At 42.9% G+C, this 16718-nt stretch overlaps 1 long non-coding RNA gene across 1 annotated transcript; it reads left to right on the forward strand.

Moving 5' to 3' along the window:
* Positions 1-229: 229 nt before the first annotated feature.
* LOC140742132 (uncharacterized) lies at positions 230-9312 on the forward strand. Its single transcript, XR_012102232.1, has 3 exons — positions 230-337; positions 3500-3749; positions 9185-9312. It is a non-coding gene; the product is annotated as an uncharacterized lncRNA (long non-coding RNA).
* The last annotated feature ends 7406 nt before the right edge of the window (positions 9313-16718 follow it).

Consider the following 16718-nt stretch of genomic DNA (forward strand, 5'->3'; position numbering starts at 1 on the left):
GCCATTCGGCCCATCGAGTCTGCTCCACCTTTCAATCATAGGGTGATCCAATTCTTCCAGTCATCCCCACTCCCCTGCTTTCTCCCCATATTCTTTGACTCCCTGGCTAATCAAGAACCTATCTATCTCTGCCTTAAATGCACCCAATGACTTGGCCTCCACAGCTGCTCCTGACAACAAATTCTACAGATTTCCCACCCTCTGACTAAAGTAATTTCTCCGCAGTTGGGGAAGATACACAGAACTGGAGAAGGGGAAATCTAATTGTAGAGGACAGAAGGCCTTGGAAGAAAGAGAAGTGGGAGGAGCAGCAGATGTGGGCGAGCAAGGAGATAAGGTGAGAGAGGGGAATGGGAATTGGGAGTGGTGAGGGGTGGGCATTACTGGAAGTTCATGCTATCATGTTGGAGGTTATCCAAACGGAATATAAAGTGTTGTTCCTCCAACCTGAGTATAGTCTCATTGCGGCAGTAGCGGAGGCCATGGTCAGATATTTCAGAATGGGAATGGGAAATGCAAATGAAATGGGTGGCCATAGGGACATCCTGGTTTTCCTGGTGGATGGAGCATAGGTGCTCAGCGAGGCAAGCACCGGTCACAGGACATGGTCCCAACAGACCCCCAGGTGAAGTTTTGCCTCACCTGGAGGACTGTTTGGAGCCCTGAATAGTAGTGAGGGAAGAGGTGTAGGGGCACGTGTAGCACTTATTCCACTTGCAAGGATGATTGCCAGGAGGGAGATCAGTGAGGAGGGATAAATGGACAAGGGAGTCGAGTAGGGAGCGATCCTTACGGAAAACAGAAAGTGGGGGTGGGAGGAAGGGAAAGATGTACATGGTGGTGGGATCCCACTGGAGATGGTGGAAGATGCGGAGATTTACGTGCTGGCTGCGGAGACTGGTGGAGTGAACTCTATCCCTGGTAGGATGGGGTGAGAGCAGACAAGCGTGAAATGGAGGAGATGTGGTTGAGGGGAACCCCATTCTTTGAAGAAGGAGCACGTCTCCTTCGGTCTGGAATGAAATACCTTACCCTGAGAGCAGATGCGGTTGAGATGGAGGAGTTGAGAGAAGAGGATAGCATTTTTACAAGTAACAGGGTAGGATGAGGTATAGTTCAGGTAGCTTGTTATCGTAGAGGTTTAGTGATAAAAATTAATTGCATGTGAATTGAAATGAGATTTCATTCAATATTTTGGAGGATCTGTGATATCTCTTGCAATGAGCTCATTTAGTCGTGGGTTCAAATGTAGCGCAGAGGGGGAAGATGTTGGCTTCCTTAACAAGGACAAGGAGAAACTTCCCCTGCCCCATTCAGTGTTTATGATTCACTGCAAAACACCTAGTTTCCAGCATCTACAGTATTTTAGAGTTGGGGCTCCAGTAAAGGCTGGCTTTCAGAGCAGTGCTGAAGGGCTGTTCCCACCTCAAACGTTGGCCTTCCGTCAGTAATCTCTGAATCAGATGATCCCAACTGGTATGTTAGTGGGCAAAATAGCATCATACTGCATAAATACAGTCTATTTGCTCCATCACATCCATACTGACCTCTATTAGTCCCATTTTCTAGCACTTTGGCTTTAGCCTTCTATACCTGAGATTCAAGTGCTGTCAAAAACTCTGTATCCTCTGCTCTCTTAGGCAGTGTAGTTGAGGTACTCACCACTTTATCAGTGACAAAAATCCCCTTTAGATATCAAGACACATAGAGGAGGCTGGACCCAAAAAGCAGAGCAATAGAGACAATTTAGTGGGAACCAGTAACAAGCCATGAGGTGCCATGAAAGAAGAGGGAATACATACTTACCGTAGATTCCGGACTACAGAGCGCACCTGATTAAAAGCCGCTGGCTCTAATTTTAGAAATAAAATAATTTTTTTAATTGTAAAGGCCGCATCGGATTTTAGGCCGCACCGGATTTTAGGCCGCACCGGATTTTCGGCCGCAGGTGTCCCACGTTGTAATATGAGATATTTACACAGAAAGATATTACACGTGAGGATTTTTTTAACTTTTAATTAAATCCATATGGTAACAAAAACAAATACATATTGCAAATGCTTTTTTTCGAACCGTGCCCGTATGCGGCTACTTTTAAATATACGTTGCGTATACTTCTTTACTGAACAACATTCCAATATCTCCTAACGACTGGTAAAAAAATATATATATTGCAGCCTACCAGGAAAAGTTATTGATACCTTTAACTTAAAAGCAGAGTTCGCTCAGATCCAAAGCCGCTCGCGTAATGCGCTCCCTCCCTCCGTCCCGTTTCATCGCAAACCGGCATTTTCCCACAAGACACCGCGAAACCGGGTGTGGCGTCATAGCATCCCGCGATGTAGTACAGAAAACGAATATAGTTTAAACTAAGTAGGCAGCACAATGCTTCGAGTGTTTTCCATGTTGATGAGGGTGAGTACAAATGACTGATTTACAATAATTTAATTGTGAAAGTGCGCTTGATTTATCGTACAATTTCATTGGACCTCTGTGAACTACTCATCAATTTTATTGGTCTACTGTTACGAGGCAAAATGTTTACGAGGCGGCATGAAAAAAATCATGCATTAGCCGCTTCGGATTATTGGCCGCAAAGTTCAAAGCTGTTCAAAATGTGGGAAAAAAGTAGCGGCTTAAAATCCGGAATCTACGGTAATACGAGAGGGCAACGAAAGGCTAGGAGCAACTGATTGCAGCTGGCTGGTTCGTATGAATGAACAAGGGCAGTGTGTGAGAGCTGGGTTTAAATAGGCTGCAGGTGACAAGTAGGAAATGAGAGGCGGGTGACGCCTGTTATCTGGGTGGAGACTGGGAGGTGTCTGCTTGTGCAGGTCTGACTTTGAATATTAGAGGACATGCATTTAAACTGAAGAGGGGAAATTTAAAGGAGATGTGTGGGGCAATTATTTTACGCAGCATGATAGTTGGTTGGAACAGGTTGTCAGAGGTTGTGATGGAAGCTGATATGATAGTGACATTTAAGATGCTGCTAGATACACATAAATATGGAGGGATATACCTGTAGATTATTTACAGGCCAGAAGTGATTTAGTTTAATTCAGCATTGTGCTTGGCACAGACGTCATGGGCCAAAGGGCTGTTCCTCTCTTGTACTGTTCTTTTCTTTCTTTATTTTTATTTAGAGGTACAGCACAGTATAGGCCCTTCTGGCCCTTTGAGCTGCACTGCTAGTAACCCCTGATTTACCCAGAGCCTAATCATGATATTCTACCAGGTTTGAAGAGCACGTAACAGTATTCTGTATTTTGCCCGATGATGTCTCCTCCAGAACCAATTATTGTAGTCTTTGAATCTTGCTAGTTCACCTCAGTTGCTGCTTTTAAAGAGCAGTTTGTAAAGGTCCACACGCTTGTCATAGTTTGGGGGTTTGTGAGCCTCAATGACCTGGAGAGTTATGTAGGCTGGAGTCAGAGCTTTGTGCTTGGGTCACCCATGCCAAACAGGACAGACTAAGAGTGTTCCACTGGTTCTGCAGGTTCTGCCGTTCAGCTTAGGGTTAACAACTCTGATAGATAAAACAGAATTGTTACAGAAACAGCAATGAAGAATCCTTCTACATCTGAGTGCGGCGGTATTCCCGCGTCTCCACCTGGAACTGGCATGGCTGACAGTAGTGAGGACTGAGAAAGCTACTGACATGATAAAGGAAGCCCAGATGCTGCAGGATCTGCAAGATAAATGGAGGATCTTCATTGCTGCCCCAACTGCCAGCGGCGTTATGAGCAGTAAGTATGTAGTCGTTAGAAGATACAAAATATTTTGAAACCATATACATGTAAATCCTTTTTCATTTTGATTTAAATCAAATCCATGACATAAATGGTCCCAGATTCTTTTGAAGGTTTAGACCATAAGAACTAGGAGTCGACCGTTTGACTGATCAAGCCTGGTCCACTATTCAATAAGTTGATGACTGATCTGGTTGTGGACTTAGCTCCACCTACTTGCTATCTCTCCATAACCCTTAATTCCCCTGTTGTGTAAAAATCCATCTAACTGCATCTTAAATATATTTAACAAGGTAACCTCTACAGTTTCCTTGATTTTACCACAAATCTCTGGACTGTGGCTGTTAAAGTTGCGGGGAGAAGGCAGAATAGATCTGAGAAGGATAATAAATCAGAACAGAATTGACGGGCTGAATGACCTGAATCTGCTCCTATGCATTTTGGTCTTATGGTCTGTTTCTATGCTTTGCCTTCTCAAAGATTGTAATTGCTTCTGATGTTGTGGCAGGAAGGCTGAGGAAGGGGTTTGTTATGCTGTTGTTATTGTGGCTTGTGCTATTCCCTGGACTATCATGGACATGTTTGTTGGCACCAGAATGCATAGCAACCCTTGCAGGTTGTTCCCAGCATATCCTTGGATGTGCTGGCTGTTAACAGAAATGACACATTTCACTGTATGTTTCGATGTACATGTGATAAATAAATCTGAACTTGCTTTAAATTCTTTATTGTTGCTTGGTAACTACTTGCTTGTGGGACAACAATAGTTACACTTGACGAGCAGTCGATCCAATCATGCGAGTGTCACCGTGGTCAGGTTGACAATGGATATTGCATCTCAGCTGACCACAAACCAGACTGCAAGCCATGGCAGTATGATACAGAGAGCAAACTGTCCCCCACAGAGATGCAACGAGACCTGGGTGTACACCAGTCATTGAAGGTGGGCATGCAGGTACAGCAGGCGGTGAAAAAGGCAAATGGTATGTTGGCATTCATAGCAAAAGGATTTGAGTACAGGAGCAGGGAGGTTCTACTGCAGTTGTACAAGGCCTTGGTGAGACCGCACCTAGAGTATTGTGTGCAGTTTTGGTCCCCTAATCTGAGGAAAGACAATCTTGCCATAGAGGGAGTACAGAGAAGGTTCACCAGATTGATTCCTGGGATGGCAGGAATTTCATATGAAGAAAGACTGGATGGACTAGGCTTATACTCACTGGAATTTAGAAGATTGAGGGGGGATCTTATTGAAACGTATAAAATTCTAAAGGGATTGGACAGGCTAGATGCAGGAAGATTGTTTCCGATGTTGGGGAAGTCCAGAACGAGGGGTCACAGTTTAAGGATAAAGGGGAGGCCTTTTAGGACCGAGATGAGGAAAAACTTCTTCACACAGAGAGTGGTGAATCTGTGGAATTCTCTGCCACAGGAAACAGTTGAGGCCGGTTCACTGGCTATATTTAAGAGGAAGTTAGATATGGCCCTTGTGGCTAAAGGGATCAGGGGGTATGGAGAGAAAGCAGGTACAGGGTTCTGAGTTGGATGATCAGCCATGATCATACTGAATGGCAGTGCAGGCTCGAAGGGCTGAATGGCCTACTCCTGCATCTATTTTCTATGTTTCTATGTTTCTCCATGCGTCAGATGAATCCAAGGGAATGGCAGAGACCGATACAGTTTGGCAACAATAGTTTCGCAGGAGTTGCCAGTCAGTATTGAACTGAATGTAGGACTGCCTTGGACTCCAGCTCTGGACTTTTCCTTGGGGTTTAATTATGAAGCCTTCCCCATGAGTGGGTATAACTGCAAGGCAGCAGAGGTTTGAGATCAGAGTTTCCCTTCTCCTTCATGAGTTGTCCACCATGGCTGACGAGTCCAATCTCCCTGGATTGACTGGTTCAAAGGCACCAGTAACCCACCTTTGTAGCTCCTCCAGTCGGTAGAATTGGTTTCACAAGGCTTAATAGTTAAGCCACGTGCGAAGGTCAGGAGCTCGACTTGGTTGTCAAAGGTTCTTTGAGACACACACCATTGAGAGCAGTTAATAGGTAGTGGGAGCTCACCACAGCCACCACACCCCTCTCGGCTATGACAACTTTGAGGAACCATCAGCACTATATGATTACAGACTACTTTGGCTCACTAAAATATTTACTTGGGTAGGAATTGTGTACTGTTTCTGGAATATGTGTATGCTTGGATGCCACAAACTGTGATGTGGTAACAGATGGAGTTTCCTGCAATGAAACAAAAAAAACCAGAAGATGCTGATTAAGCAGCACCTGTGGAAATAGAAACAGTTAACATTTCAGATCCAAGACCCTCCATCAGGACCAGGAAAGAGAGAAAAGTAAGTTATTTTTGAGTTGCCATGAAGGGGAAGGATAAATAGGGTGAGCCCAGGGTTGCCGTGGAGATCCACAGTGTTTAATGGTGGTAGTTAAAGAATAAACTTCTACACTACTGAACATGCCCAATAAGTCAGACCATGCTAATGGAGAGAGGAAAACGGAGCCAATCTCGCAGATAGGTGACCTACAGTGTAGTCTAGTTCTGATACCAGCAGGTAAAGGAAGTTAACAGAAGTTGTAGAATTTGATATCAATGTTGTGTTGTGAACAGTGAAGATTTTCCTGCCTTTTTTTCCAAAGTTTTACCACAAAATCATTTACCACTTTCTGAAAGAGCAAACTGAAACTCTACTCAACATTATGCCCAAAGACATGGCTTTGCCTTCAGTTCTCTGGCGTGTGTCTGGACCCAGTAAGAGTGCATGCCTGGCCTCAGCCGAGGCTGATTCTGATGAAGGCAAGATGGCACTAATAAGGGAAAGTGGTTTGAACAGGAACCTAAATTTAGGGTTGAGATTTTTCACAGAAGAGGTATCACAATACTGAGGTATCACTAATATGCGTGACGTTCAGTGGCGACTGATGCATGCAGTGTAAAGAAGCTGCACATTAATCTGATCCCTGAAGCCTTTGAAATACATTCACTGTAGACTACACTGTAGTGGCACTGACTCTTTTAAAATAGCAAGGGAAGTAGTGGGGGAGGTTTGCAGAGATGACAGTGGTGATAAATGCAAATGTTAATGAACAACATCTCTGGCCTCCCCTTAAGTAACGAGAAATTCAAGAAATCTCCTTAGCATGTTTCGTGCAAGCCCTTCCATTATCAGAATTATCTTATCATCCTCCAAATGTTTTCTGCATGGAAGGCAATTAAGTGCAATCAATTGGCTTGTCTGCTTTAGTGATAAAAACTAATTGCATGTGAATTCAAATGAGATTTTGTTGGATATTTCAGAGGAGTTGTGACATCCCTGCACTGAGCTCTTTTGGTCTTTAGAACAGAGGGGGAGGATGTAATAAGGACAAGGAAAAGAGACCGACACACGCAACAGGATCTTCCTCCTCCATCCCTCTTCTATTCCCTCTTATCTCTTCTCTTCTCCTCACCTGCCTATCACTACCCCCCGGCACCCCTTCTCCTTCCCTTTCTCCCATGGTCCATGCACCTCTCCTATCAGATTCCTTCTTTCTCAGCCCTTTATTCTTTCCACCCATCCTCTCTCAGCTACTCACTTCATCACCCTTCCCCTAAGCCACCTGTCAGCTTCTAGCTTGTATTCCTCCCCTCCTCGCCCATCATTCATTCTGACCTTTTCCTCATTCCTTTCCAGTCCAGTGAAGTGTCTTAGCCCAAAATGTTAACTGTTTACTCCTCTCTGTAGCTGCTGCCTGACTTGCCAACTTCCTCCAGGATTTTGTGTGTGTCGCTCTAGGTTTCTAGGATCTGCAGAATCTCTTGTGTTAAGGAAAACGGAGAAGCATGAGCTAGGAATGGTCACTTTGCCTCTTGGAACTTGGATAATCCAATGCTATAAACCTGAAATAAAGACAGCAGGTCGGGTGACTGAGAATCAAAGAGCTAAACTGCAGGAAAAATAAGCCTTACAAGACTGTAATAACCATCAATCACTGCTTATACTAATCTTGTTTGGCCTCTCCCCCATTACATCAGCTTCCCTCATATGGGTATAGTTTGAGAAACCGTTTGAGCATTCCAGTGCAATAAAGTGTTCATCGTCATTCAATCATCCACATGTATACAGCAAAATGAAACAATGTTCTTCAGGGTCCAAGATGAAAATCACAGTACATATATCACATATTAACATAATAAAATTAGCAGATAAAAACTCTGTAGATATACAAGTTCACATAAAGTACTTTTACAACATGTAGTTAAATCTACAAAGTATATTGCTACTGGCACTGTCATAAGTAACGTGTACTGGATGGTAGGAGGGTATTCAGACATCTCACAGCTCAGAAAGAGACCCCTGTAAGAGGCCATGGAGCGAAGGAAGGGAAATTAATAAATTAAAATGATATTCAGTTACTTTTGTAATCTTACTTCATCCAGCTTTGCCAAAGTGAGAGCTCTTTATGACTCTTTCTGGTAGAGAGGAACTCCATTCCAGTCCCCATTGGAAAAATGCCTTCAGAATTGACAGATTTGGTCCAGATAATAAAAACAGTTTCTACTCCAGACCTAATGATTCATTTTAGTTTAATGCTGGTTTCTGCTGAAAGGTGATAGATTAAGAACTTATATAAATATTGTGTCAGGATAACTCATCTGACATTAAATCCTTTGTCTACATGTTAATGAAATAAAAAACAGAGTATTTCTGTAAGGTTTTCATGGCAGCTCAATATGTCACTGGTTGGTGTAGGTCTGTTTATTCTCTTACTCAATATCCTACCTGGTAAGCTATTCTTATTGAGTACAGACTTTCCCTTCTAGTATATTGCCTCAGAACAGACCCAAGATCCCTGAAGTGCTTTATCAAACAGGTGTACTCCTGCAATTGGAGAGGCAGAGTGTTGTCAACATGCATATTTTGCTGTCAGTGTTCTGTGTAATTAGCAGAGAATAAATTTCCCCTCGTTCTGTTTCGTAATAGGTTCCTGAGAAAGCCAAATCCAGTGAGGACAGACATAAAAGGAAATCAAATTGATGAAAAATCATTTTATTAATTAAGCCCATCCCAATCATCATCTCCCTCACATTTCTAATTTTAATTTGAATAATTCAAATGTCTCTATTACCTTATTTGGAATACCACAACCATTGAAGAATGTTCTTTGTTAAGCAGTGGAATATTTTTCTTTTCTTTTGCTGATTATTTTGTGTGTGCGTTTTGGGCCAAACTACTCGCTTCATTTTTGTAAAAACTGTAGAACAGTGGTAACAGAGAGGGATCAATGCTTTTGGAAAATTATAAAACTGCAGATGTTGGAAATTTGAAATAAGAACAAAAATGCTGCTAGTAAAGTTCAAAGTTCAAAGTAAATTTATTACTGAAGTACAAATATGTCACCATATGCAATACTGAGATTTTTTCTTGTGGGCATTCACAGGAAATACAAAGAAACACAACAGAATCAATGAAAAACTCCATACAACAAAGACAAATAACGGATATGCAAAAGGCAGCAAACTGTGTCAATCGAAAAAAAACAAACAAAATAATAATAAATAAATAAACAATGAAACTTGAAAACATGAGATGAAAAGTCCTTGAAAGTGACTACACAGGTTGCAAAATTGAAACAGTTAGCATCTCAGGGTCAAGATCGTTTGTCAGACCAGCCTGCAATGCCCCATTACACCCTCTCAGACCAACCAGCCAGAACTGCCCCATTACACCCCTCTGGCCCAATCAGCCTGCACTGCCCCATTACACCTTTCTGGCCCAAACAATTTGCACTACCCCATTACACCCTCTCAGACCAGCCAGCCTGTACTGCCCCATTACACCCTCCCAGACCAACCAGCCTGTATTGCCCCATTACACCCTTCCAGACCAACCAGCCTGTACTCCCCCAATACACCCTTCCAGACCAACCAGCCTGTACTGCCCCATTACACCCTTCCAGACCAACCAGCCTGTATTGCCCCATTACACCCTTCCAGACCAACCAGCCTGTACTACCCCAATACACCCTTCCAGACCAACCAGCCTGTACTGCCCCATTACACCCTTCCAGACCAACCAGCCTGTATTGCCCCATTACACCCTCCCAGACCAACCAGCCTGTATTGCCCCATTACACCCTTCTAGACCAACCAGCCTGTACTGCCCCAATACACCCTCCCAGACCAACCAGCCTGTATTGCCCCATTACACCCTTCCAGATCAACCAGCCTGTACTGCCCCAATACACCCTTCCAGACCAACCAGCCTGTACTGCCCCATTACACCCTCCCAGACCAACCAGCCTGTATTGCCCCATTACACCCTTCCAGACCAACCAGCCTGTACGGCCCCATTACACCCTTCTGGCCCAATCAGCTGTACCGCCCCATTACATCCTTCCAGACCAACCAGCCTGTATTGCCCCATTACACCCTTTCAGAGCAACCAGCCTGTACTGCCCCATTACACCCTTCCAGACCAACCAGCCTGCACTGCCCCATTACACCCTTCCAGACCAACCAGCCTGCACTGCCCCATTACACCCTTCCAGACCAACCAGCCTGCACTGCCCCATTACACCCTTCCAGACCAACCAGCCTGCACTGCCCCATTACACCCTTCCAGACCAACCAGCCTGCACTGCCCCATTACACCCTTCCAGACCAACCAGCCTGCACTGCCCCATTACACCCTTCCAGACCAACCAGCCTGTACTGCCCCATTACACCCTTCCAGACCAACCAGCCTGCACTGCCCCATTACACCCTTCCAGACCAACCAGCCTGCACTGCCCCATTACACCCTTCTGGCCCAGTCAGCCTGCACTGTCCCATTACTTCCATCTGGTTCAATCAGCCTGTACTGTCCCAGTACACCTATGCGACTCATTAACCAAGTCACTGGTAAGTCTGTGGAATATAGGAAGAAACCGGGGCCCCCGTGGGAAACCCATGCTGTCATGGGGAGAACGTACAGGCAGCAGCAGGTACCGAATCGAGGTGACTACGCTATCATCATACCACGCTGTGATGCACCTGGGAGCTGGGTAGGATGCTTTCTGCGATGATCTATAAAAATTGCTGAGTGTCAACAGGAACAGCCGGAATTTATGTAGCATCCTGAGGAAGTCGATGTAATGGTGTACTTTCAAAGCCATGTTCACTGAACAACTGGCGATGTTCACTCTGAGGGATTTGTAGGCTCTTAAAGATCTTCACCTCTGCACCATTGATGTAAAGAGACTCAAGGACCGTTGTTATAAGACGACTGAGTAGACTTGTACTTGATATCACAATCTACCTGGTTGTGGCCTTATTGTCTGCCTGCACGGCACTTTCTCATGAAACTGTAACACTCTAGTCTGCGTTTTGTTACTCCTTTTCCCTTGTACACTTGTCAATATATATGTGTGGTGAAATGATGGGTATAGACTCCATGCAAAACAAGTTTTTCACTGTAAGTGTGACAATAATAAACTAATTACCAGTTACTAACTAACCCCCAAATAAACCCAGAGATCTCTGGGGTCACCCATCTAGGGCTTCCTGGGCATTTTCCTGAAATCTCTCCTCCACACCCACTATTTCCCTCTCTCTCACCTTAATATCATCTTCTCTGGCTTGGAGGCTTTTATACGAACGGAGACACAGGAGCTTTGAGATGCTGGAATCTGGAGCAACACACAATCTGCTGGAGGAACTTACCAGGTAGAGCAGTATCTGTGGGAGGAATGAGATTGCTGGCATATAAGGTCGAAGCCCTGCATCAGGAACGTATAGAATGTTTTACAGTTGCTATATAAAACCAGACTGGTATTGCTGCAGCACCCTTCACTGACCTTGTTCCCCTTCTCTGACATGTTCAGCACATCCACACAGGACCAAGAGATCCTGCTGATTCTGACCCTGTCTAAATGATAGGCCGTAAGTATAAAACAGAGAGGCAGAATTACATCATTGAGTCTGGTCCGGCATGGCTGATTTATTACGCCTCTCAACCTCATTCTCCTATCTTCTCCCCATGACCTTTGAGTCTCTGACTAACAGAGAACCTCTGCTTTACATATACTCAATGATTTGGCCTTCACAACTGTCCGTGGTAATGAATTCCACAGATTCACCACCCTCTGGCTGAAGAAATTCCTTCTCTTTTCTAAATTAACAACCCTCTATTCTGAGGCTATGCCCTCTGGTCCCAGACACCCTCACTTTAGAAAACATCCTCTCCACATTCACTCCATCTATGCCTTTCAATATTTAATAGGTTTCAATGCTATTCCCCCCATTCTTCTAAACTCCAGTGAGTACAGGCCCAGAGCCAAAAAATCCTCCTTATACGTTAACTCTTTTATTCCTGGCATCTTGTGAACCTTCTTTGGACCTTTTCCAATGTCGGCAGGTCTTTTCCTAAATAAGGGGCCTAAAACTGCTTACAATACTTCAAATGCAGTCTGACCAATGCCTTATAAAGCTTTGGCATCACATGCTTGCTCTTATATTCCAGTCCTCTCAAAATGACTGCTAATATTTGCCTTCCTTACCAGCGACTCAACCTGCAAGTTAACCTTTCGGGAACCCTGCACTGCATGAGGACTCCCAAGCTCCTTTGCACCCCAGATAATTTAATTTGCTTCCCGTTCAGAAAATAGACTACACCTTTATTTTTTCTACAAAGTGCATGACCATTTTCTTCCCTACACTATATTCCATCTGCCCCTTCTCTCAATCTGTTGATGTCCTTCTGCAGACTCACAGCATCCTCAACACTGCCTACCTGCCCGCCTGTCTTTGCATTGACTGTAAACTCGGCCACAAAGCCATTAATTCTGTCATCCAAATTATTGAAATATAATGTAAAATGAAGTGGTTCCAATTCCAACCCCAAAAAGCCCACTTTATTCTCATTTTTTGCCTCCTATCCTTTCAGCCAATTATGTTAGTATCTTTCCTGTAATATTATGGGCTCTTATCTTGTTAAACTGCCTCATGTGCAGCACCTTGTCAAGGGCCTTCTGAAAATCAGAGTAAACACTGACTCTCCTTTGTCTATCCTGCCTGTTATTTCCTCAAGAGTTCCAATAGATTTGTCAGGCAAGATTTCCATTTAAGGAAACCATACTGACTTTGGCCTATTTTATCATACATCTCCGAGTAACCCATCATTAATAAGGGACTCTAATATCTTCCCAACCATTGAGGTCAGGCTATCTGGCCTATAGTTTCCTTTCTTCTGCCTCCCTCTCTTCTTGAACAGTGGAGTGACATTTGCAATCTTCCAGCCCCCAGGAACCATTCCAGAATTTAGTAATTCTTGAAAGATAATTAATAATGCCTCCACAATCTCTTCACTGGGGTGTAGTCCATTTGGTCTAGGTGACTAACCTACCTTCAGACCTTTCACCTTCTCATTAGTAATTGTAACTAGCCTATAGTGTAGGGAAGAGAATGGTCATTACCTTATTATTATTTATTTATTTATGGTTTTAATATTGCTATGTTTCTTCACTATTCTTGGTTGGTGTGGCTGTAACAAAACCCAATTTCCCTCGGGATCAATGAAGTCTGTCTGTCTGTAATTGCTTTGGAGCAAGACAATGGTGCACATTGCAGATTTCTGCAGAGCACCAAGAGAAGCACAGCAGTGTATCAGAATTTGCACTTGGTTTGGAATGGGATCTTTCAGTTATTACCAGATTTCTGACTCTGAAAACAGGATTCATATCTTTGGGGATGTGATTATGGAGGAATGCAACCTCAGGCTAAGCACAGTTTGGATTAACTGCTCCACCCTTGAAGGTGATATTTTTCAGCACAGCAAGTAATGAGAATTTACTTTGTATTCCCTTCCACCCCTATGCAATACAATTTTGCTTTAACTTTCATCCTGTATAAAATATTATATTGTTTCACAGACCTTTTGAACAGGAGCCAAGGAGAATATTTTGTTGAATTCATACAGAGAGACCCTTCGTTGGTCAAGGTCGACAAGGATGTTGCGTCCTCGCTGTCGAAGTCAGTACGATATGGAGAGCAATTTGTCGCTCGTGCAGCAACTCCCCCTCTCCACGCAGCTGAAGAATCCAAAGGAACCCCAGAGACCAACACAGCTAATTCAGACACATTAAGCATAAGATAGAAGGTAGGACGGTTAGCGAAGGCCCCTTTCCTTTGTTGTGTATCCTTTTTGTAAAGTGCATTTAGATGCTGGAAAGTGGATGAGAAGTATTGTAGAAGAGCGTCTTTATCTTTCCTCTCTCCCTCTACCAGTGAGGTTCTCCTCTGCATTGAACACATTTACGGTACGTGGAGCACTGCCCCAAGAAAGCTTCATTCATCATTAAAGATATCCTCCAGATTCAGAATCATAAATCAGGTTTATTATCACTGGCAATGTCATGAAATTTGTTGTCTTGTGGCAGCAGTACATTGCAATACATGATAATAAAAACTATATAAATTACAATAAATAGTGTATATAAACTATATAAGTAAGTAGTGTAAAAAGAGAGGGAAAATACTGAGATAGTATTCCTGGGTTCATTGTCCATTCAGAAATCTGATGGTAGAGGGGAAGAAGCTATTCCTAAAAACTTTGAGTGTGTGTCTTCAGGCTCCAATACCTCCTCCTTGATGGTAGCAATGAGAAGAGGGTGATGGGGTTCCTTAATGATGGATGCCACCTTTCTGAGGCATTGCCATCCAGGCCATGCTCTCTCCTCGCTGCTGCCATTGGGAAGGAGGGTACAGGAGCTCCAGGTCCTACACCACTTAGGACCAAAGTCAAGACTTAGGTCAGAACAATTATTCTTCAACCATCAGGCTCTTGAGCATGCATGGATGACTTCACTCATCACATCTCAATGCTATTAAACCTACAGTCTCACTTTCAATTACTTTTTACAATTCACATTTCCAGTTGTATTTGTACAATCTGTCTTGGTTTGAACATTGGCTGTTTGTCAGACATCGTGTATGTATAGTTTTTCATAAAATTCTGTTGTATTTCTTTATTTTCCTGAAAATGCCTGCAAGATCATAAACCTTAAGGTAGAAAATGGAGACACATATGTACGAACTTAGATAATAAATTTGACTGACTTTTCTTCACATATGACTGAATGCTATTGGCAGTTGGTACAATAGCACAGTATTAAATTGACTTTATTTCTTACATGCTTCACATACATGAGGAGTAAAAATCTTTACGTTACATCTCTATCTAAACATGCAATATGCAATCGTAGTAATTTATAATAAATAGAACAGTCAATGTAACATAGAAATACACTCAAATCAGCGTGAGTTAATCAGTCTGATGGCCTGGTGGAAGAAGCTGTCCCGGAGCCTGTTGGTCCTGGCTTTTATGCTGCGGTACCGTTTCCCGGATGGTAGCAGCTGGAATAGATTGTGGTTGGGGTGACTCGGGTTCCCAATGATCCTTCAAGCCCTTTACTGTATTGTTGCTCTAAGAACCCGGACTAAAAATAAGGAGCTATATTGTGTAGCCTGGGGAAAAATACACATGCAGGACAACAAGACTTTTTGGGTCTTAAATTCCTTTATCTATTTTAGATGTTTTATTACAGAAAGAGGGTATCAAAATAAAAAAGCAGTTCCTGCTATTACAATCCTAGCTTAACTTCAGACCACATCCTTGTTACGTATGTAGTATGAAAATAACTAAAACAAAATCTACAAAACCAATATGGTAGTGTCAAATCTAAAAAAAAATACAAGCAACGGTAGAATCCCACCAACCCTGTACCTTATACACAACATCAAAAATATGAATAAATGCATCTCATCTCAACTAAGAGATATATTTACATTTGGAACACACGCACTTAACTTCCAAACACACAAGGGCTAGACCTTGAAACAAATTTTCCTCACTCACACTACGTGAACAGAGATTAACACATTCACATCATTCTGTTACATTCACATTCAGTCATGAGACAATAAGGAAAGACGAATAAACTTTTACAACGTATTGTCTTGTAATTGAATTACTGAAAAAACTAACCTAGTAGGACAATTAAGGAACTTCGCAATCACACTATCCAGAGCTAATCAATTTACTTGTGAAATTCTATCATCCAATTGTAAAACACGTCAAATTACTGATATTCTAGATTTACAAACAAGTATAAATGAACTTACATGGATATTATCAAACGTTATTCACCATTCCTCACCAAACCTGGGAAAAGCATTTGAGCGTCGTCCTTTCTAGAACATGGCAACTCTTCGTTCTACTCCACCCATGCAAAATGACATCACCATTTTCTCTTAAAGGCACAGGCAGCTATTTTAGCATTACCAAGGTGAATATACAAGTACACTTTAACAATAAAAAAAAGATATTCAATGGTCACCTGGTTACATACTGTATATGTTGGAAGATGTCCGCAGTGCTGCAGAATTTAAATTCAATTAATGAAAATTTGTTCTTGCTTATGGTGACAATGAATCTACCACTTTATTATAAAAGCACAATATTACCTAACATCCTTTAGGTCAGTGAATCCTTGGATTGTCTTGGGTCCAAGGCCATAAACCCCTCAAAGTTAACATGCAAGTTGATGGTGTATAAGAGGTGTATAAAATACAAGGAGTCATGCAGAGAGTGGACCACCAGTGTATTTTACCAAATGGCAATGGCCAATATCAGAGGATATAATTGGAAAAAAAATATAGAGGAGAGGTCAGAGGTAGGGCTTCTTTTAGCAGTGAGTGGTAAGTGCATGAAACACAGTGCCAGGGGTGATGGTAGAGGCAGATACATTAAGGACCTTTAAGAGACTCTTGGATAGCCACATGGATGATAGATTGAGGAACGACAGCACAGGCGTGTGGACATCAGCAAGTTAGACTGATGGGAAGAGTATAAAAAGAAGACGGCTTTACAGAGCAGGCATTGGAGTAGAGGGAGGCAGAGTAGGAGGACTTTGGCTCAATGGGGCTTCGGCGATA

This window comes from Hemitrygon akajei, chromosome 19, assembly GCF_048418815.1.
Source record: "Hemitrygon akajei chromosome 19, sHemAka1.3, whole genome shotgun sequence".
Taxonomy (NCBI): Eukaryota; Metazoa; Chordata; class Chondrichthyes; order Myliobatiformes; family Dasyatidae; genus Hemitrygon; species Hemitrygon akajei.